The following is a 22,357-nucleotide window of genomic DNA, read 5'->3' as shown; positions in this document are numbered from 1 at the left end:
CGGGTGTGCGGAGAGCGGCCGAGTGTGCGGAGAGCGGCCGAGTGTGCGGAGAGCGGCCGAGCATGCCGAGAGCGGCCGAGTAGCGAACGAGTGTGTGGAGAGCGAATGAGGGTGTGGAGAGCGAACGAGGGTGTGGAGAGTGAACGAGTGCGTGGAGAGCGAACGAGGGTGTGGAGAGCGAACGAGGGTGCGGAGAGCAAACGATTGTATGGAGAGCGAACGAGTGTGTGGAGAGCGAACGAGTGTGTGGAGAGCGAACGAGTGTGAGGAGAGCGAACGAACGTGTGGAGAGCGAACGAACGTGTGGAGAGTGAACGAGTGTGTGGAGAGCGAACAAGTGTGTGGAGTGAACAAGCGTGTGGAGCGGATGAACGCATGGAACAAATGAGTGTATGGGTGAATAGTGCATAGAGCGGGTGAGAAACAAAACACATAGAACGGACCTGACCGCTCAGAATTGCGTGACGTGCATATTTTGTTTTGGAATGCAAGGAACCTTTGAAAGATCATACTGCATATCACACCCCACGCTTACTCTCTCCTTACACCACCATTCAACTAGAACACAGAGATACTATGACACCATTCGGTATAACTGTTCTCATATCAACATCTGCCGCTCACCCCCCATCACTCTAAGTAAACATGGCTGCTCTCACACCCCCAGCCAGGCGTTTCTCCTCAGGCCTAACGCCGCCACATTCGGTCTGGATAATTCCAGCCAGACCAAACACATACCCCTGATCTCTCAACCACCACACCTACCGCTAAGAAGCAGCTACCACATGAATTCCGCACCAGCTGCACACATACCGGTGTGCACACGCACCTTTGGACTCTCTCTAATCTCTCCACTGACCCGAACTTCGGTTCCCAAGGGCGTTCAACCTACCAGCGCCTTCAGACCATACCAATGGTATATAAGGCGCTATATAAATGCAAAATAACAATAACAATAACTTTGCCACTTTGCGACTTTCATTCACCACAGCCCAGTTCTTACTGGTTCTCCCTTCAACTCACAGGCTGTGATGAACCGCTTGGCTATTCCTCGTATCTTGAGTCGAGGCTGGTACCACAGTAGTGGGAGCCTCCCTAGCTCCTGCCTATCAGTGTAGACACGCTCCGTGTACCGTCGGCTTTTTTTGCAGCACACTTGGGCTATTGTTCTAGGTCTTACGATTCTGTCTGTGAAGGTTTCCCAGGGTTTTATAAAAAAAGGGCAAGGTTGTGTCTCTCCTCATCAGCCTTTCGATATTTGCCGCCTTTCTCCTCCTCTTGAACTGCAGGGTCTGGATAGATGTCTCATCATGCAGTCTGCCTTGCTCGTCCTGTGCTCGCATGCTCCACCTTTTATCCCTGTGGGGAAGGGAAAGGTCCGTCAGGTGTGTGTGGTTCTCGTCAGTTGCCTGGCTTTACCTGATCCTTGTATTGGGACATGTCAGGTAAACAGCTCTGGTGTAGTCGGTTGTGCGAAAGTGTTTGTGTTGGAAATGGTGGGGGGGCAGCGCTTTGGAATGTCCTACGTGGTAGGATGGGGAAACAGTGTCAAAAGAAGAAGGGGGATATTGCGTCTCACCCGTCGGTGTCCCACTCCCCAAGGACTACCCATCTAGGTGATCCTCCCTCACTGGTTCACCCCCAGGAACTGGATCCAATAGCGATGGCCGTGTCCTGGCCACCGGGATGACAGATCCCTGACGACTAGCTTAGGAGACACCTTCAGGTTTCTCACAGTGCTCAGTAAGGAATCTGGGAACAAGTGTTTTCCAAAGTATTCCCCATTTAGCATATGCCTTATGCCTCGCCACTCCTCCCATTTGTTCATCTTGGCAGATTTATTGTTTGAACGACAGAAATGGGAAGGTGTTCTAGCCCTGATTGACAGTGGTGCCACTGGAAATGTTATTGATATATCTGTTGCTCCTGTGAAAATTCACAAAGTATCGCACTTCTCCTCAAGGGGGAGCCCTTTTCCAAGAGGCTAGGGAGGTGTGGTCAATACCCAATAGTCCCCTTAGCAGACCCGAACACGAAACAGGAAGAGAGAGCCGAGCAGACCGGTAGAGCATGGAGATGCTTCAGTGTTGCAGAAGCCAAGTGGAGAAGCCCGAAGAGCCGGAGAGACGCACCTCAGTCCCACAAAGCCCTGGTGTCGTACCGTAGACCTAAAGAAGGTAACGGGAGGGATGAGAGACCCGTAGGGGAGATAGGGCTAGAAGCGAGGTGGGCTCGAGAGGGTCTCTGGTAGCCCTTAAGGAAGGGCACATTGAACATCCAAGGAGAACTTCCTTGTCATAGTGGCAACAATAAGACCAATAACCACCAGAGAAGGGTCTGGGACCCCAGGACAAGCACATCAAGCATTAGAGGAGAACTTCCTCATTGCAGTGGCAGCAACAGGCCCACTGACCAACAGAGAAGGGCCTTGGAACCTAATCCAAGTGAATCAAGTAGCCAATGAGAATCTTCACGTCACAGTGTCAGCAACAAGCCCACTGACCACCAGAGAAGACTCTGGGACCTTGACATTAGCATACTAAGCATCTGAGAAAAGCATCCTTGTTGCAGTGGCAGGGAGAAGATCCCTGAAGCCTCGAGAAGGATTTGGGACTTTGCCAATACCAAGAGAAGGGAGCCATTCTCCTGGTTCTGATAGTTGAAGGAATTGAAAGCCCTCTTGACCAAGAGATGCCAGGGGAAGGGGGTAATTCCTCCTGGCTTTGATGTGAACTATATTAGAGTGTGGGACTTTGCCAATATCAGAAGAAGGGAGTAACTCTACTTGTTCTGAACATTGAAGACATTAAAAGCCTTCTTGATCAAGAGATGCCAGAGGAAGGCATTCATTCTCTCTAGCTTTGATGTGAACCATATTATAGGGCCTCATCACAAGTTGGGCGGTAGCCCTTAAATGCGGCAGTAACGCTATTACTGCCACATTTAATGGTCCTCCCAATCACAAGTCTGCAGCATTTACCCCCAGCTCTAAGCTCGGGGTAAATGCACCAACTTGACGCCCATTCTTTAACGCAATTAGCGCAGCGATATTAGCACGCACTAATTGCGCAGTAAATGCCCCAATGGGGAATGGGGAATACCCATTACCACCCAGCCCTTGATCTGGTGCTAATAGCGCCGGACCGGGTGGCGGTAACGCTAATAGCCCAGGCGGTATCCCAGTGGTTATACTGCCGGGATACCGCTCAACTTCTGATGAGGCCCATAGTGTGTGAACCATTACCAGGAGAAGGGAGTCATTCTCCTAGGCCTGAAAGTTGAAGAAACTGAGAGCCTTTTTGATCAAGAGACACAAGGGCAAAGGAGTCATTCCTTCTAGCTTTTGCAAGAACTATATTGGAGTATGGGAATCACAAGCCAGGAGAAGGGAGTCATTCTCGTGGTTCCGGAAGTGCCTGGTACACAGGTTTATTGGAACCACAAGCTAGGGGAAGGGAATCCTTCGCCCTGGTATCCTTTTTCCAAAGAACCTTGCATCCTTTTGCTATAGAACATTGCTTGGAATACTACCCGAACACCAGGAGAGGTGAGTCATTCTCCTGGACAATGTACTTTCTGTTGACTTATTCTTTAGTTGTAGTGTGAGGGATAGAAGTAGGTTATGATACAGAACAGCGAAGATTAATTTCCACTTATAGTCTGACAGACCCTTTTAGTATTAGTTTGAGGCAGGGAAACCACGCTTAGAAGATAGAAATAGCAAGGGTTTAATTTCTTGTTCAATAAAAGTCTTTGCCAACCAAAAAGCCACCCTTATGTTAGCATCCTTCTCCGAAACCCTTACACTCCCAGAAAACCATACCTCCTATATCTAAAACAGAATACAACCTATATCATGTTTATGGAGGGGGCTCCGCTCATATCTGGACCTATTTAGTTAGAGTCCTTTCTTATGATCTCCACTTTGCACCACCAAGACTATTTAATCATTGATGCAATAGCGTCTCCTTGTTTTCAAGTTATATTGGGTATTCCGTGGTTGAAATACCACAGTCCTCTCTTTGATTCGATAATTTCAAAAACTCACTTTGCAATGGGATCATGTAAACCTACAAAGTCACAAGCTCAGTCTCTGTAAACCTCTACAGCCCCCCAAGTCTTCCCACAAAGAGCTTTAGTAACACATATTCAAAAACCTAAAGAATACCAACAGTATGCAGAGGTCTTTGATCCCAAAGAGGCTAACAGACTACCCCCATTTAGCGAATATGACTGTTGAATCAAATTGCTTCCCAATGTCAAGACACCTTATGGGAGAACCTATACTCTTTCGGTGAAAGAGAATTTCATCCTTAAACAGTACATCAATGACAACCGTGATAAAGGCTTTATCTGCCATTCCACGTCATTCCACATCTCATGCAGTGGCCTACATCTTCATTCAAAAGAAGGAGGACACTAAGCTAAGGCCTTGTGTGAATTACAGACAGCTTGATTCCATCACGTTAAAGAATCATTATCCTTAACCACTAATTCAAGTGCTGCTAGACCAAGTTCAAGACAGTCAAATTTACAGGCAAACTTATTTTAAAAAGGAGTCTACAATCTTATTTGTATTGCTGACGGAGAAGAGTGCATAAAAGCTGTCCGGTGAACTTTCGGGCACTTTGAATATTTGGTAATGCCCTTTGGGGTATGTAATGCCCTTGCTGTTTTCCAATACATCATAAATTACATTTTGTATGATTTGTTGGCTGTAAACAATGGTTTATAGTCAAAAAACCAAATAAAAAAATCTCGAAAAAAAAAATATTGAATTGAAAATCTCGAGAAAAAAAAATCTCGAATTTTTTTTTAATACGTTTTTATTTCGAAATGGGGGGTTCCCCCCCAACCCCCTTTTTCATTTTTTTTTATTTTACCCTTTTTTTATACTTACCTGAACCCACAAATACATATAAATAAATAAATAAATAATTCGAGATTTTTTTTTTCGAGATTTTTGTAATTCGATATTTTTTTCGGTTTTTTGACCGATCACCGTAAACAATATCACCTACTAGATGAGATTTTAATCTTCTCTCCTTCCTATGAACAACATGTAGTACATGTCCAGGAAGTCCTACGATGACACAAACATCATTTTTTACTTGGAAATATCTAAATGTGAGTTCCAATAAAAACATATTTCCTATTTGAGTTCTGTACTCACACCATGCAGCATTAAAATGGATCCACGAAAGACATCTGCTGTTTTGGAATGGCCTGTTGAAGTGTCTGTTAAGGAGTTATAAAGATTCTTGGGATTTGCTCATTTCTATAGAAGATTAATTCCTGATTACTCTGATTACTCTTGAATTGTGTTAGCCCTAACAGGCTATTGAAGAAAGAGATACCTTTTGAATGGACCTCTGATACTGAAAGGGCATTTTCAACTTTAAAAAGGTTATTCATCTAGTTCCTGTACTGCGGTTGCCTGACCCTGATTTCCCATTTTACGTCGAGACAGATGCATCAAATCATGCCGTGGGAGCTCTCCTCCTACAAAATGATGATAAAAATCCATAGTCACATCCCGGTGTTGGCTCAGAATGCCCCACAATTCTCCAATTTTGCAATTCTCTCAAAACATGGCTTTTGCAACAACACCTGACCAAGGACTAATTCCAATGGACACAAATAACGACGCACAGACCTTATACTTCTGTGCTACTATTAAAAGATGACAGTCCGAATTCTGGCTACCCACACTCTGTATATCGCTCCGCTGCCCTCAAGCTAGGTCTGTGCTTTAAATAATAAAATACAAAAAAATACAAAAATAGCTAATTATTCTCGAACTTTGTCATCTGCTGAGAAAAACTAGAGCATATTCGAGAAAGAGATCCTGGCTATTAAAGAGGTGCTCCTTAATTGGATGGACCTCCAAAACATACCATCATTGTGTATACCTATCAAAGAAGCCTTGGTTTTCAGAAAACCGCTCAATCAATGAATCAAGGACAGAATTGGTGGATTCATTTTTTTTTGCGATTTGATTTTGTCACCTTTAAACCAGGTAATCAAAAAACCAAAGTGGATGCTCTTTCCTCTGCCTGCAAGGATGAGGACAATGAAGCACCAGGAATTCCTCTTTTGCCCTCAGAGAAGACCATTGCTGCTGCATTTCCTCATCTTTTTACTCATGAAGTTGTCTTGAGAAAAACATACTCCCGACAAATGTGAACATTCTTTTTACAACAGAATGACTACAAGTTTAGCACTGTAATGGCCGATTTACCTCCAGCAGCATGCTAGAGGTAAATCCTCCCACCTTTCGCTGAAATACCTGCAAAACTGGCGAAATTACAGCTGTGGTAATTCTGCCAAAATCACCGATGGAGTCTTATGGACTCCAAATTAATGGGGATAACACTGCACCACCATTTGTAATCCAGCAGTAAATCTGCCGGACCAAGTGGTGGTAATGGTAACTCCATTGGGCGGTATTCCAGCAGATTTATTGCCAGAATACCACCCAACTTGTTATAAGGCACAAGGACTGTTGTTCATAACCAATAGCTGTGGTTATCTACCGAGAAAAGTCAACAAATGTTACTGAAGTGGTGTCATGATCTCTCTGCAGCGGGATCCTTCGGAGTTCGTAAATCCGTAGAGAATTTACAACAATACGATTGTTGGGAAACCATGAAAGAAGATTCAAATGATTACATTCAAGGCTGTGGAGATTTTACACATGCCAAGCATATCACACAATCCCATGGAGTTATTACATCAATTGCCTATTGCAGAAAAACTGTGGCATCTGTTCTCTGTGGTTTTTATAACAGATGTCTCCAATGACAAGGGTTACTCAGTTATTCTGACAGTAATAGATTCCTTTACAAAAATTGCTCATTGTATTACCTTAAAAGACGTCCTTTCAGCTCCAAAGTTAGCTCTGTGTTTCCTCCAACAAATCATCTGAATACATGGAATTCCAAGTACTATCACGGATCAAGGTGCTCAATCCGTGTCAGCATTTTGAAGAGCCGTGCGCAAAGAATTGGGAGCTAAATTAAAATTATCATCAGCATACCATCCTCGGAGTGATGGCCAAAGCGAAAGGGCTAATCAAACTATTGGCCAGTATCTATGGTGCTATATTACAGCACACGAAAAAGGATGGTATGCACTTACTACCCCTTGCAGGATTTGCATACGATTCCTAACATTCTTCAATTAAAGATACTCTGTTCCATTTATTAATTTTATTTATTTTTAATCATAATGACCTGGCACAAGGGCCCATGGGCATAGCATTGTGGACAGATGAACACCATATAACAAAAGCAAGAATCAGACACAGGAGATCAGGTAGGGGATCAGTTTGAATTCGGGAGTAGGCAAGATTCATTAAAACAGACTTTTTATAGTTGACATTTAAACATCCCTAAAGGAGCACAAGACCTTAGGTCCAACGGTAAGGCATTCCTTTGTCGAGGAGCAGCCAGTGGAAAACACCCTTCCAGAACCAGGGAGAGTTTGGCTTTAGGGGTTAGCAAAAGACTGGAATCATTGGATCTCAACACCCGTCTAGCTGGTGGCAAGCTCAGTAGTGAGGAGAGATAGATTGGACTCTTACCATAAAGACAGGCATGCGTTAGTCATAAAGTGCAAAATGAAATTATTTTCCTTATAGGCAAGCAGTGAAGTGCTTTTCTTGCCAACGAGATGTGGTCTGTTTTATGCATGTGGCAGACAACGCGTACAGCATTATTCTGGACCACCTGAGGACAATTCAGTTCGACCTGCCTAAGCCCTTGCAGAAGGCTAGAACAGTAGTCCAAGCGTGAACCAATAATGGCACGAGCCACTGTGGCACAGCTGTTCTCGCAAAGGAAGGGATGAATTAATGCTAGAAGCCTTGGGTAATATGAGAAGCAAGAGACTAGATGGCCAACATGGGCTTTCATGCTTAGTTCCGGATCCAGGATGATACCCAAGGTCTTGACTTTTTATAAGGATTTTAAAGTACTGTCTGCCACCTTAAAGGACTGGGACGCAGGGTCTAGCCTATGCAGCTTTTGGCTAGTGCCTAAAACCATAATCTCATTTATTGCGTTGTCCAAGGCCAGCCCGTAGAACATCATCCATCTATAAATGAGATCATAGGGGGTATCTGCTGCGTGGTTGCTGGTGAGGGAGAAGAGACACTGAGTGTCATCCGCATAATGTGCGTATGTTATTCCTTCTGAATCCAGCATCTCAAACAGGGGCAGAGAGAAGATGTTAAACAATGTTGGCAACATACAAGAGCCCTGTGGTACCCCACAGGGGAGTATAAAGCCTTCTGCAGTCCCTCAATATACACTCTGGCCATCGGATCAGAGAGGAATGGCAAGACCCAGCTGGCAGCTTCCTTGGAGAAAGAGGCAGTTTCCTGGAGATTAGAGCAGCGTGATCAACCACGTTAAAAGTCTCTGTAAGGTCCACAAGCATCAGGAGAGAGGATTTTCCCTTATCCAAAGACCCCATGATGTTAGTTTTTAGATCTATTAAGGTAGACTCAGTGCTATGGTAGCTTCTGAAATCAGACTGTTTGGGACCTAAGATGTTGTACTACCTCAAGTTATCCTGGATCTGTTGGTGAGAGATTTTATCAAGAATTTATCTCATGGGATATATCCTTGTTCGATTCCTGTATCCAACGCATCTGAAAACAAGGTTCCAGCAGCTGAGAACTTCATGGCAACTATAAAACAGTTTTTTTGGAGCAGCTAAGAAACACAGCACACGCAAACACAAGGCTGTCGTTTAGCTAATAGGAAAAGAAGACCACCTCACTCACTTCAAGTCAAGGATGAAATATGGTTGTTCACCACCAATATCCAAATTGCTGCTCGCACTACGAAAGTGAAACCTAGGCATATTGACCTTTAAGATTTCTCACATCATCGATCCTGTGGTCATGGATTTAAAGTTACCTGCACATTATACAATCCACCCTATATTCCATGTATCTCTTTTAAGGAAGCAGAAGTGGCATCACTTTGTTCTTGCAATAGGCTTACATTGCAAGTGCTGACCACTACATGGTGCAGGTCAGTTTTCTTAGTCTCGTTATTATGTAATTAGGCTCGCACTGCCTATTGGCTACGTTAATTGTAAACTTTCTAGCATATCAACCACACCACTCTCTCCAAGGACCTGTTACTTCTATCTATTGTGCTAGGGGTTAAGATTTACAGGTAAAGAATCTCCTTTTATCTTCCCATTTCTTGTTATAATACCCATCCATATATTTAATCTTATGTTTTTTTCTGCTCCTTGCTGCAGCTCCTGACCCTGCTATCCCAGTTATCAGCAGTGTGCCTAGTAGCACTCCCACCTTAGGGGAACTGACTCACAGAGTCGTTGATGTCAGACTGTGAGACCTTTCCTTTATGGCTTGGAGCATATATTGAATCTGTGACTCCCGAGAGGTTTATCTTGTCTTCAACATCAAAGCTGACGTGTGATGAGTGTATAGTACCATCCCTAAGTTCTGGTGATGTGTCTACAGTATAACCCCTAGGTTATGGTGATGTGTCAGTATAACCCCTAGGTTATGGTGATGTGTCTACAGTATAACCCCTATGTTATGGTGATGTGTCTACAGTATAACCCCTAGGTTATGGTGATGTGTCTACAGTATAACCCCTAGGTTCTGGTGATGTGTCTACATTATAACCCCTAGGTTCTGGTGATGTGTCTACAGTATAACCCCTAGGTTATGGTGATGTGTCTACAGTATAAACCCTAAGTTCTGGTGATGTGTTTACAGTATAACCCCTAAGTTCTGGTGATGTGTCTACAGTATAACCCCTAGGTTATGGTGATGTGTCTACAGTATAACCCCTAGGTTCTGGTCATGTGTCTACAGTATAACCCCTAGGACCCCTAGGTTCTGGTGATGTGTCTACAGTATAACCCCTAGGTTATGGTGACGTGTCTACAGTATAATCCCTAGGTTATGGCGACGTTTCTACAGTATAACCCCTAGGTTCTGGTGATGTGTCTACAGTATAATCCCTAGGACCCCTAGGTTCTGGTGATGTGTCTACAGTATAACCCCTAGGTTCTGGTGATGTGTCTACAGTATAACCCCTAGGACCCCTAGGTTCTGGTGATGTGTCTACAGTATAACCCCTAGTTTCTGGGGATGTGTCTACAGTATAACCCCTAGGTTCTGGGGATGTGTCTACAGTATAACCCCTAGGTTCTGGTGACGTGTCTACAGTATAACCCCTAGGTTATGGTGACGTGTCTACAGTATAACCCCTAGGTTATGGCAACGTGTCTACAGTATAACCCCTAGGTTATGGTGACGTGTCTACAGTATAACCCCTAGGTTATGTCGACCTGTCTACAGTATAATCCTAGGTTCTGGTGATGTGTCTACAGTATAACCCCTAGGACCCCTAGGTTCTGGTGATGTGTCAACAGAATAACCCCTAGGTTATGGTGACGTGTCTGTAGTATAACCCCTAGGTTATGGCGACGTGTCTACAGTATAACCCCTAGGTTCTGGTGATGTGTCTACAGTATAACCCCTAGGACCCCTAGGTTCTGGTGATGTGTCTACAGTATAACCCCTAGGTTCTGGTGATGTGTTTACAGTATAACCCCTAGGTTCTGGTGATGTGTCTACAGTATAACCCCTAGGACCCCTAGGTTCTGGTGATGTGTCTACAGTATAACCCCTAGGTTCTGGTGACGTGTCTACAGTATAACCCCTAGGTTATGGTGACGTGTCTACAGTATAACCCCTAGGTTCTGGTGATGTGTCTACAGTATAACCCCTAGGACCCCTAGGTTCTGGTGATGTGTCTACAGTATAACCCCTAGGTTCTGGTGATGTGTCTACAGTATAACCCCTAGGTTCTGGTGATGTGTCTACAGTATAACCCCTAGGACCCCTAGGTTCTGGTGATGTGTCTACAGTATAACCCCTAGGTTCTGGTGATGTGTCTACAGTATAACCCTTAGGTTATGGTGATGTGTCTACAGTATAACCCCCAGTATAACCCCTAGGTTCTGGTGATGTGTCTACAGTATAACCCCTAGGTTCTGGTGATGTGTCTACAGTATAACCCTTAGGTTATGGTGATGTGTCTACAGTATAACCCCAGTATAACCCCTAGGTTCTGGTGATGTGTCTACAGTATAACCCCTAGGTTCTGGTGATGTGTCTACAGTATAACCCCTAGGTTCTGGTGACGTGTCTACAGTATAACCCCTAGGTTCTGGTGACGTGTCTACAGTATAACCCCTAGGACCCCTAGGTTCTGGTGATGTGTCTACAGTATAACCCCTAGGTTATGGCGACGTGTCTACAGTATAACCCCTAGGTTATGGTGACGTGTCTACAGTATAACCCCTAGGTTATGGCGACATGTCTACAGTATAACCCCTAGGTTCTGGTGATGTGTCTACAGTATAACCCCTAGGTTCTGGTGATGTGTCTACAGTATAACCCCTAGGTTCTGGTGACGTGTCTACAGTATAACCCCTAGGACCCCTAGGTTCTGGTCATGTGTCTACAGTATAACCCCTAGGTTCTGGTGATGTGTCTACAGTATAACCCCTAGGTTCTGGTGATGTGTCTACAGTATAACCCCTAGGACCCCTAGGTTCTGGTGATGTGTCTACAGTATAACCCCTAGGTTCTGGTGATGTGTCTACAGTATAACCCCTAGGTTCTGGTGATGTGTCTGCAGTATAACCCCTAGGTTCTGGTGATGTGTCTACAGTATAACCCCTAGGTTCTGGGGATGTGTCTACAGTATAACCCCTAGGTTCAGGGGGATGTGTATACAGTATAACCCCTAGGTTCTGGGGATGTGTCTAAGGTATAACCCCTAGGTTCTGGGGATGTGTCTACAGTATAACCCCTAGGTTCTAGTGACGTGTCTACAGTATAACCCCTAGGTTCTGGTGACGTGTCTACAGTATAACCCCTAGGTTCTGGTAAAGTGTCTACAGTATAACCCCTAGGTTATGGTGACGTGTCTACAGTATAACCCCTAGGTTCTGGTGACATGTCTACAGTATAACCCCTAGGTTATGGCGACGTGTCTACAGTATAACCCCTAGGTTATGGTGACGTGTCTACAGTATAACCCCTAGGTTATGGCGACGTGTCTACAGTATAACGCCTAGGACCCCTAGGTTCTGGTGATGTGTCTACAGTATAACCCCTAGGTTATGGTGACGTGTCTACAGTATAACCCCTAGGTTCTGGTGATGTGTCTACAGTAAAACGCCTAGGACCCCTAGGTTCTGGTGATGTGTCTACAGTATAACCCCTAGGTTATGGTGACGTGTCTACAGTAAAACGCCTAGGACCCCTAGGTTCTGGTGATGTGTCTACAGTATAACCCCTAGGTTATGGCGACGTGTCTACAGTGTAACCCCTAGGTTCTGGTGATGTGTCTACAGTATAACCCCTAGCACCTCTAGGTTCTGGCGACGTGATGTGTCTACAGTATAACCCCTAGGTTCTGGTGATGTGTCTACAGTATAACCCCAGGACCCCTAGGTTCTGGTGATGTGTCTACAGTATAACCCCTAGGTTCTGGTGATGTGTCTACAGTATAACCCTTAGGTTATGGTGATGTGTCTACAGTATAACCCCCAGTATAACCCCTAAGTTCTGGTGATGTGTCTTCAGTATAACCCCTAGGTTCTGGTGATGTGTCTACAGTATAACCCTTAGGTTATGGTGATGTGTCTACAGTATAACCCCCAGTATAACCCCTAGGTTCTGGTGATGTGTCTACAGTATAACCCCTAGGTTCTGGTGATGTGTCTACAGTATAACCCCTACGTTCTGGTGATGTGTCTACAGTATAACCCCTAGGTTCTGGTGACATGTCTACAGTATAACCCCTAGGTTCTGGTGACGTGTCTACAGTATAACCCCTAGGTTCTGGTGACGTGTCTACAGTATAACCCCTAGAACCCCTAGGTTCTGGTGATGTGTCTACAGTATAACCCCTAGGTTATGGTGATGTGTCTACAGTATAACCCCTAGGTTATGGTGACGTGTCTACAGTATAACCCCTAGGTTATGGCGACGTGTCTACAGTATAACCCCTAGGTTCTGGTGATGTGTCTACAGTATAACCCCTAGGACCCCTAGGTTCTGGTGATGTGTCTACAGTATAACCCCTAGGTTCTGGTGATGTGTCTACAGTATAACCCGTAGGACCCCTAGGTTCTGGTGATGTGTCTACAGTATAACCCCTAGGTTCTGGTGATGTGTCTACAGTATAACCCCTAGGTTCTGGTGACGTGTCTACAGTATAACCCCTAGGTTCTGGTGATGTGTCTACAGTATAACCCCTAGGTTATGGCGACGTGTCTACAGTATAACCTCTAGGTTATGGTGACGTGTCTACAGTATAACCCCTAGGTTATGGCGACGTGTCTACAGTATAACCCCTAGGTTCTGGTGATGTGTCTACAGTATAACCCCTAGGACCCCTAGGTTCTGGTGATGTGTCTACAGTATAATCCCTAGGTTATGGTGACGTGTCTACAGTATAACCCCTAGGTTATGGCGACGTGTCTACAGTATAACCCCTAGGTTATGGTGACGTGTCTACAGTATAACCCCTAGGTTATGGCGACGTGTCTACAGTATAACCCCTAGGTTCTGGTGATGTGTCTACAGTATAACCCCTAGGACCCCTAGGTTCTGGTGATGTGTCTACAGTATAATCCCTAGGTTATGGTGACGTGTCTACAGTATAACCCCTAGGTTATGGCGACGTGTCTACAGTATAACCCCTAGGTTATGGTGACGTGTCTACAGTATAACCCCTAGGTTATGGCGACGTGTCTACAGTATAACCCCTAGGTTCTGGTGATGTGTCTCCAGTATAACCCCTAGGTTATGGTGATGTGTCTACAGTATAACCCCTAGGTTATGGTGACGTGTCTACAGTATAACCCCTAGGTTCTGGTGATGTGTCTACAGTATAACCCCTAGGACTCTTAGGTTCTGGTGATGTGTCTACAGTATAACCCCTAGGTTATGGTGACGTGTCTACAGTATAACCCCTAGGTTATGGCGACGTGTCTACAGTATAACCCCTAGGTTATGGTGACGTGTCTACAGTATAACCCCTAGGTTATGGCGACGTGTCTACAGTATAACCCCTAGGTTCTGGTGATGTGTCTACAGTATAACCCCTAGGACCCCTAGGTTCGGTGATGTGTCTACAGTATAACCCCTAGGTTATGGTGACGTGTCTACAGTATAACCCCTAGGTTATGGCGACGTGTCTACAGTGTAACCCCTAGGTTCTGGTGATGTGTCTACAGTATAACCCCTAGGTTATGGTGATGTGTCTACAGTATAACCCCTAGGACCCCTAGGTTCTGGTGATGTGTCTACAGTATAACCCCTAGGTTCTGGTGATGTGTCTACAGTATAACCCTTAGGTTATGGTGATGTGTCTACAGTATAACCCCCAGTATAACCCCTAGGTTCTGGTGATGTGTCTACAGTATAACCCCTAGGTTCTGGTGATGTGTCTACAGTATAACCCTTAGGTTATGGTGATGTGTCTACAGTATAACCCCCAGTATAACCCCTAGGTTCTGGTGATGTGTCTACAGTATAACCCCTAGGTTCTGGTGATGTGTCTACAGTATAACCCTTAGGTTATGGTGATGTGTGTACAGTATAACCCCCAGTATAACCCCTAGGTTCTGGTGATGTGTCTACAGTATAACCCCTAGGTTCTGGTGATGTGTCTACAGTATAACCCTTAGGTTATGGTGATGTGTCTACAGTATAACCCCCAGTATAACCCCTAGGTTCTGGTGATGTGTCTACAGTATAACCCCTAGGTTCTGGTGATGTGTCTACAGTATAACCCCTAGGTTCGGGTGACGTGTCTACAGTATAACCCCTAGGTTCTGGTGACGTGTCTACAGTATAACCCCTAGGTTCTGGTGACGTGTCTACAGTATAACCCCTAGGTTATGGTGACGTGTCTACAGTATAACCCCTAGGTTATGGTGACGTGTCTACAGTATAACCCCTAGGTTATGGCGACGTGTCTACAGTATAACCCCTAGGTTCTGGTGATGTGTCTACAGTATAACCCCTAGGACCCCTAGGTTCTGGTGATGTGTCTACAGTATAATCCCTAGTTTATGGTGATGTGTCTACAGTATAACCCCTAGGTTATGGCGACGTGTCTACAGTATAACCCCTAGGTTATGGTGACGTGTCTACAGTATAACCCCTAGGTTATGGCGACATGTCTACAGTATAACCCCTAGGTTCTGGTGATGTGTCTCCAGTATAACCCCTAGGTTATGGTGATGTGTCTACAGTATAACCCCTAGGTTATGGCGACGTGTCTACAGTATAACCCCTAGGTTCTGGTGATGTGTCTACAGTATAACCCCTAGGACCCCTAGGTTCTGGTGATGTGTCTACAGTATAATCCCTAGGTTATGGTGACGTGTCTACAGTATAACCCCTAGGTTATGGCGACGTGTCTACAGTATAACCCCTAGGTTATGGTAACGTGTCTACAGTATAACCCCTAGGTTATGGCGACGTGTCTACAGTGTAACCCCTAGGTTCTGGTGATGTGTCTCCAGTATAACCCCTAGGTTATGGCGACGTGTCTACAGTATAACGCCTAGGACCCCTAGGTTCTGGTGATGTGTCTACAGTATAACCCCTAGGTTATGGTGACGTGTCTACAGTATAACCCCTAGGTTCTGGTGATGTGTCTACAGTATAACGCCTAGGACCCCTAGGTTCTGGTGATGTGTCTACAGTATAACCCCTAGGTTATGGCGACGTGTCTACAGTGTAACCCCTAGGTTCTGGTGATGTGTCTACAGTATAACCCCTAGCACCCCTAGGTTATGGCGACGTGATGTGTCTACAGTATAACCCCTAGGTTATGGTGACGTGTCTACAGTATAACCCCTAGGTTATGGCGACGTGTCTACAGTGTAACCCCTAGGTTCTGGTGATGTGTCTACAGTATAACCCCTAGCACCCCTAGGTTATGGCGACGTGATGTGTCTACAGTATAACCCCTAGGTTCTGGTGATGTGTCTACAGTATAACCCCTAGGACCCCTAGGTTCTGGTGATGTGTCTACAGTATAACCCCTAGGTTCTGGTGATGTGTCTACAGTATAACCCCTAGGACCCCTAGGTTCTGGTGATGTGTCTAGAGTATAACCCCTAGGTTCTGGTGATGTGTCTACAGTATAACCCTTAGGTTATGGTGATGTGTCTACAGTATAACCCCCAGTATAACCCCTAAGTTCTGGTGATGTGTCTTCAGTATAACCCCTAGGTTCTGGTGATGTGTCTACAGTATAACCCTTAGGTTATGGTGATGTGTCTACAGTATAACCCCCAGTATAACCCCTAGGTTCTGGTGATGTGTCTACAGTATAACCCCTAGGTTCTGGTGATGTGTCTACAGTATAACCCCTAGGTTCTGGTGATGTGTCTACAGTATAACCCCTAGGTTCTGGTGACATGTCTACAGTATAACCCCTAGGTTCTGGTGATGTGTCTACAGTATAACCCCTAGGACCCCTAGGTTCTGGTGATGTGTCTACAGTATAACCCCTAGGTTCTGGTGATGTGTCTACAGTATAACCCGTAGGACCCCTAGGTTCTGGTGATGTGTCTACAGTATAACCCCTAGGTTCTGGTGATGTGTCTACAGTATAACCCCTAGGTTCTGGTGACGTGTCTACAGTATAACCCCTAGGTTATGGCGACGTGTCTACAGTATAACCCCTAGGTTCTGGTGATGTGTCTACAGTATAACCCCTAGGTTATGGCGACGTGTCTACAGTATAACCTCTAGGTTATGGTGACGTGTCTACAGTATAACCCCTAGGTTATGGCGACGTGTCTACAGTATAACCCCTAGGTTCTGGTGATGTGTCTACAGTATAACCCCTAGGACCCCTAGGTTCTGGTGATGTGTCTACAGTATAATCCCTAGGTTATGGTGACGTGTCTACAGTATAACCCCTAGGTTATGGTGACGTGTCTACAGTATAACCCCTAGGTTATGGCGACGTGTCTACAGTATAACCCCTAGGTTCTGGTGATGTGTCTACAGTATAACCCCTAGGACCCCTAGGTTCTGGTGATGTGTCTACAGTATAATCCCTAGGTTATGGTGACGTGTCTAGAGTATAACCCCTAGGTTATGGCGACGTGTCTACAGTATAACCCCTAGGTTATGGTGACGTGTCTACAGTATAACCCCTAGGTTATGGCGACGTGTCTACAGTATAACCCCTAGGTTCTGGTGATGTGTCTCCAGTATAACCCCTAGGTTATGGTGATGTGTCTACAGTATAACCCCTAGGTTATGGTGACGTGTCTACAGTATAACCCCTAGGTTATGGTGACGTGTCTACAGTATAACCCCTAGGTTCTGGTGACGTGTCTACAGTATAACCCCTAGGACTCTTAGGTTCTGGTGATGTGTCTACAGTATAACCCCTAAGTTATGGTGACGTGTCTACAGTATAACCCCTAGGTTATGGCGACATGTCTACAGTATAACCCCTAGGTTATGGTGGCGTGTCTACAGTATAACCCCTAGGTTATGGCGACGTGTCTACAGTATAACCCCTAGGTTCTGGTGATGTGTCTACAGTATAACCCCTAGGACCCCTAGGTTCTGGTGATGTGTCTACAGTATAACCCCTAGGTTATGGTGACGTGTCTACAGTATAACCCCTAGGTTATGGCGACATGTCTACAGTGTAACCCCTAGGTTCTGGTGATGTGTCTACAGTATAACCCCTAGGTTATGGTGATGTGTCTACAGTATAACCCCTAGGACCCCTAGGTTCTGGTGATGTGTCTACAGTATAACCCCTAGGTTCTGGTGATGTGTCTACAGTATAACCCTTAGGTTATGGTGATGTGTCTACAGTATAACCCCCAGTATAACCCCTAGGTTCTGGTGATGTGTCTACAGTATAACCCCTAGGTTCTGGTGATGTGTCTACAGTATAACCCTTAGGTTATGGTGATGTGTCTACAGTATAACCCCCAGTATAACCCCTAGGTTCTGGTGATGTGTCTACAGTATAACCCCTAGGTTCTGGTGATGTGTCTACAGTATAACCCTTAGGTTATGGTGATGTGTGTACAGTATAACCCCCAGTATAACCCCTAGGTTCTGGTGATGTGTCTACAGTATAACCCCTAGGTTCTGGTGATGTGTCTACAGTATAACCCTTAGGTTATGGTGATGTGTCTACAGTATAACCCCCAGTATAACCCCTAGGTTCTGGTGATGTGTCTACAGTATAACCCGTAGGTTCTGGTGATGTGTCTACAGTATAACCCTTAGGTTATGGTGATGTGTCTACAGTATAACCCCCATTATAACCCCTAGGTTCCGGTGATGTGTCTACAGTATAACCCCTAGGTTCTGGTGATGTGTCTACAGTATAACCCTTAGGTTATGGTGATGTGTCTACAGTATAACCCCCAGTATAACCCCTAGGTTCTGGTGATGTGTCTACAGTATAACCCCTAGGTTCTGGTGATGTGTCTACAGTATAACCCCTAGGTTCGGGTGACGTGTCTACAGTATAACCCCTAGGTTCTGGTGACGTGTCTACAGTATAACCCCTAGGTTCTGGTGACGTGTCTACAGTATAACCCCTAGTACCCCTAGGTTATGGTGACGTGTCTACAGTATAACCCCTAGGTTATGGTGACGTGTCTACAGTATAACCCCTAGGTTATGGTGACGTGTCTACAGTATAACCCCTAGGTTATGGCGACGTGTCTACAGTATAACCCCTAGGTTCTGGTGATGTGTCTACAGTATAACCCCTAGGACCCCTAGGTTCTGGTGATGTGTCTACAGTATAATCCCTAGTTTATGGTGACGTGTCTACAGTATAACCCCTAGGTTATGGCGACGTGTCTACAGTATAACCCCTAGGTTATGGTGACGTGTCTACAGTATAACCCCTAGGTTATGGCGATGTGTCTACAGTATAACCCCTAGGTTCTGGTGATGTGTCTCCAGTATAACCCCTAGGTTATGGTGATGTGTCTACAGTATAACCCCTAGGTTATGGCGACGTGTCTACAGTATAACCCCTAGGTTCTGGTGATGTGTCTACAGTATAACCCCTAGGACCCCTAGGTTCTGGTGATGTGTCTACAGTATAATCCCTAGGTTATGGTGACGTGTCTACAGTATAACCCCTAGGTTATGGCGACGTGTCTACAGTATAACCCCTAGGTTATGGTGACGTGTCTACAGTATAACCCCTAGGTTATGGCGACGTGTCTACAGTATAACCCCTAGGTTCTGGTGATGTGTCTCCAGTATAACCCCTAGGTTATGGTGATGTGTCTACAGTATAACCCCTAGGTTATGGTGACGTGTCTACAGTATAACCCCTAGGTTATGGTGACATGTCTACAGTATAACCCCTAGGTTCTGGTGATGTGTCTACAGTATAACCCCTAGGACCCTTAGGTTCTGGTGATGTGTCTACAGTATAACCCCTAGGTTATGGTGACGTGTCTACAGTATAACCCCTAGGTTATGGCGACGTGTCTACAGTGTAACCCCTAGGTTATGGTGACGTGTCTACAGTATAACCCCTAGGTTATGGCGACGTGTCTACAGTATAACCCCTAGGTTCTGGTGATGTGTCTACAGTATAACCCCTAGGACCCCTAGGTTCTGGTGATGTGTCTACAGTATAACCCCTAGGTTATGGTGACGTGTCTACAGTATAACCCCTAGGTTATAGCGACGTGTCTACAGTGTAACCCCTAGGTTCAGGTGATGTGTCTACAGTATAACCCCTAGCACCCCTAGGTTCTGGTGATGTGTCTACAGTATAACCCCTAGGTTCTGGTGATGTGTCTACAGTATAACCCCTAGGTTATGGTGACGTGTCTACAGTATAACCCCTAGGTTCTGGTGATGTGTCTACAGTATAACCCCTAGGACCCCTAGGTTCTGGTGATATGTCTACAGTATAACCCCTAGGTTCTGGTGATGTGTCTACAGTATAACCCCTAGGTTCTGGTGTTGTGTCTACAGTATAACCCCTAGGTTCTGGTGATGTGTCTACAGTATAACCCTTAGGTTATGGTGATGTGTCTACAGTATAACCCCCAGTATAACCCCTAGGTTATGGTGATGTGTCTACAGTATAACCCCTAGGTTATGGTGACGTGTCTACAGTATAACCCCTAGGTTATGGTGACATGTCTACAGTATAACCCCTAGGTTCTGGTGATGTGTCTACAGTATAACCCCTAGGACCCTTAGGTTCTGGTGATGTGTCTACAGTATAACCCCTAGGTTATGGTGACGTGTGTACAGTATAACCCCTAGGTTATGGCGACGTGTCTACAGTATAACCCCTAGGTTATGGTGACGTGTCTACAGTATAACCCCTAGGTTATGGCGACGTGTCTACAGTATAACCCCTAGGTTCTGGTGATGTGTCTACAGTATAACCCCTAGGACCCCTAGGTTCTGGTGATGTGTCTACAGTATAACCCCTAGGTTATGGTGACGTGTCTACAGTATAACCCCTAGGTTATAGCGATGTGTCTACAGTGTAACCCCTAGGTTCTGGTGATGTGTCTACAGTATAACCCCTAGCACCCCTAGGTTCTGGTGATGTGTCTACAGTATAACCCCTAGGTTCTGGTGATGTGTCTACAGTATAACCCCTAGGTTATGGTGACGTGTCTACAGTATAACCCCTAGGTTCTGGTGATGTGTCTACAGTATAACCCCTAGGACCCCTAGGTTCTGGTGATATGTCTACAGTATAACCCCTAGGTTCTGGTGATGTGTCTACAGTATAACCCCTAGGTTCTGGTGATGTGTCTACAGTATAACCCCTAGGTTCTGGTGATGTGTCTACAGTATAACCCTTAGGTTATGGTGATGTGTCTACAGTATAACCCCCAGTATAACCCCTAGGTTCTGGTGATGTGTCTACAGTATAACCCCTAGGTGCTGGTGATGTGTCTACAGTATAACCCTTAGGTTATGGTGATGTGTCTACAGTATAACCCCCAGTATAACCCCTAGGTTCTGGTGATGTGTCTACAGTATAACCCTTAGGTTATGGTGATGTGTCTACAGTATAACCCCCAGTATAACCCCTAGGTTCTGGTGATGTGTCTACAGTATAACCCCTAGGTTCTGGTGATGTGTCTACAGTATAACCCTTAGGTTATGGTGATGTGTGTACAGTATAACCCCCAGTATAACCCCTAGGTTCTGGTGATGTGTCTACAGTATAACCCCTAGGTTCTGGTGATGTGTCTACAGTATAGCCCTTAGGTTATGGTGATGTGTCTACAGTATAACCCCCAGTATAACCCCTAGGTTCTGGTGATGTGTCTACAGTATAACCCCTAGGTTCTGGTGATGTGTCTACAGTATAACCCTTAGGTTATGGTGATGTGTCTACAGTATAACCCCCAGTATAACCCCTAGGTTCTGGTGATGTGTCTACAGTATAACCCCTAGGTTCTGGTGATGTGTCTACAGTATAACCCTTAGGTTATGGTGATGTGTCTACAGTATAACCCCCAGTATAACCCCTAGGTTCTGGTGATGTGCCTACAGTATAACCCCTAGGTTCTGGTGATGTGTCTACAGTATAACCCCTAGGTTCTGGTGACGTGTCTACACTATAACCCCTAGGTTCTGGTGACGTGTCTACAGTATAACCCCTAGGTTCTGGTGACGTGTCTACAGTATAACCCCTAGGACCCCTAGGTTCTGGTGATGTGTCTACAGTATAACCCCTAGGTTATGGTGACGTGTCTACAGTATAACCCCTAGGTTATGGCGACGTGTCTACAGTATAACCCCTAGGTTCTGGTGATGTGTCTACAGTATAACCCCTAGGACCCCTAGGTTCTGGTAATGTGTCTACAGTATAACCCCTAGGTTATGGTGACGTGTCTACAGTATAACCCCTAGGTTATGGCGACGTGTCTACAGTATAACCCCTAGGTTCTGGTGATGTGTCTACAGTATAACCCCTAGGACCCTAGGTTCTGGTGATGTGTCTACAGTATAACCCCTAGGTTCTGGTGATGTGTCTGCAGTATAACCCCTAGGTTCTGGTGATGTGTCTGCAGTATAACCCCTAGGTTCTGGTGATGTGTCTACAGTATAACCCCTCGGACCCCTAGGTTCTGGTGATGTGTCTACAGTATAACGCCTAGGTTCTGGTGATGTGTCTACAGTATAACCCCTAGGTTCTGGTGACGTGTCTACAGTATAACCCCTAGGTTATGGCGACGTGTCTACAGTATAACCCCTACGTTCTGGTGATGT

General features: G+C 45.4%; 1 protein-coding gene and 1 long non-coding RNA gene across 2 annotated transcripts in view; one reads left to right on the top strand and one right to left on the bottom strand.

Moving 5' to 3' along the window:
- Window positions 1-22,357, top strand: part of LOC138520815 (uncharacterized) — a 348,850-nt gene that overhangs the window by 20,058 nt on the left and 306,435 nt on the right. The window lies entirely within an intron of this gene.
- MFSD4A (major facilitator superfamily domain containing 4A) overlaps window positions 1-22,357 on the bottom strand; it is a 339,210-nt gene that overhangs the window by 44,386 nt on the left and 272,467 nt on the right. The gene's annotated exons all lie outside the window — the stretch shown is intronic.

This window comes from Ambystoma mexicanum, chromosome 13 (genome assembly GCF_040938575.1).
Source record: "Ambystoma mexicanum isolate Mex_15411 chromosome 13, UKY_AmexF1_1, whole genome shotgun sequence".
Lineage (NCBI taxonomy): Eukaryota > Metazoa > Chordata > Amphibia > Caudata > Ambystomatidae > Ambystoma > Ambystoma mexicanum.
This window is presented reverse-complemented; position numbering and strand designations above follow the sequence as displayed.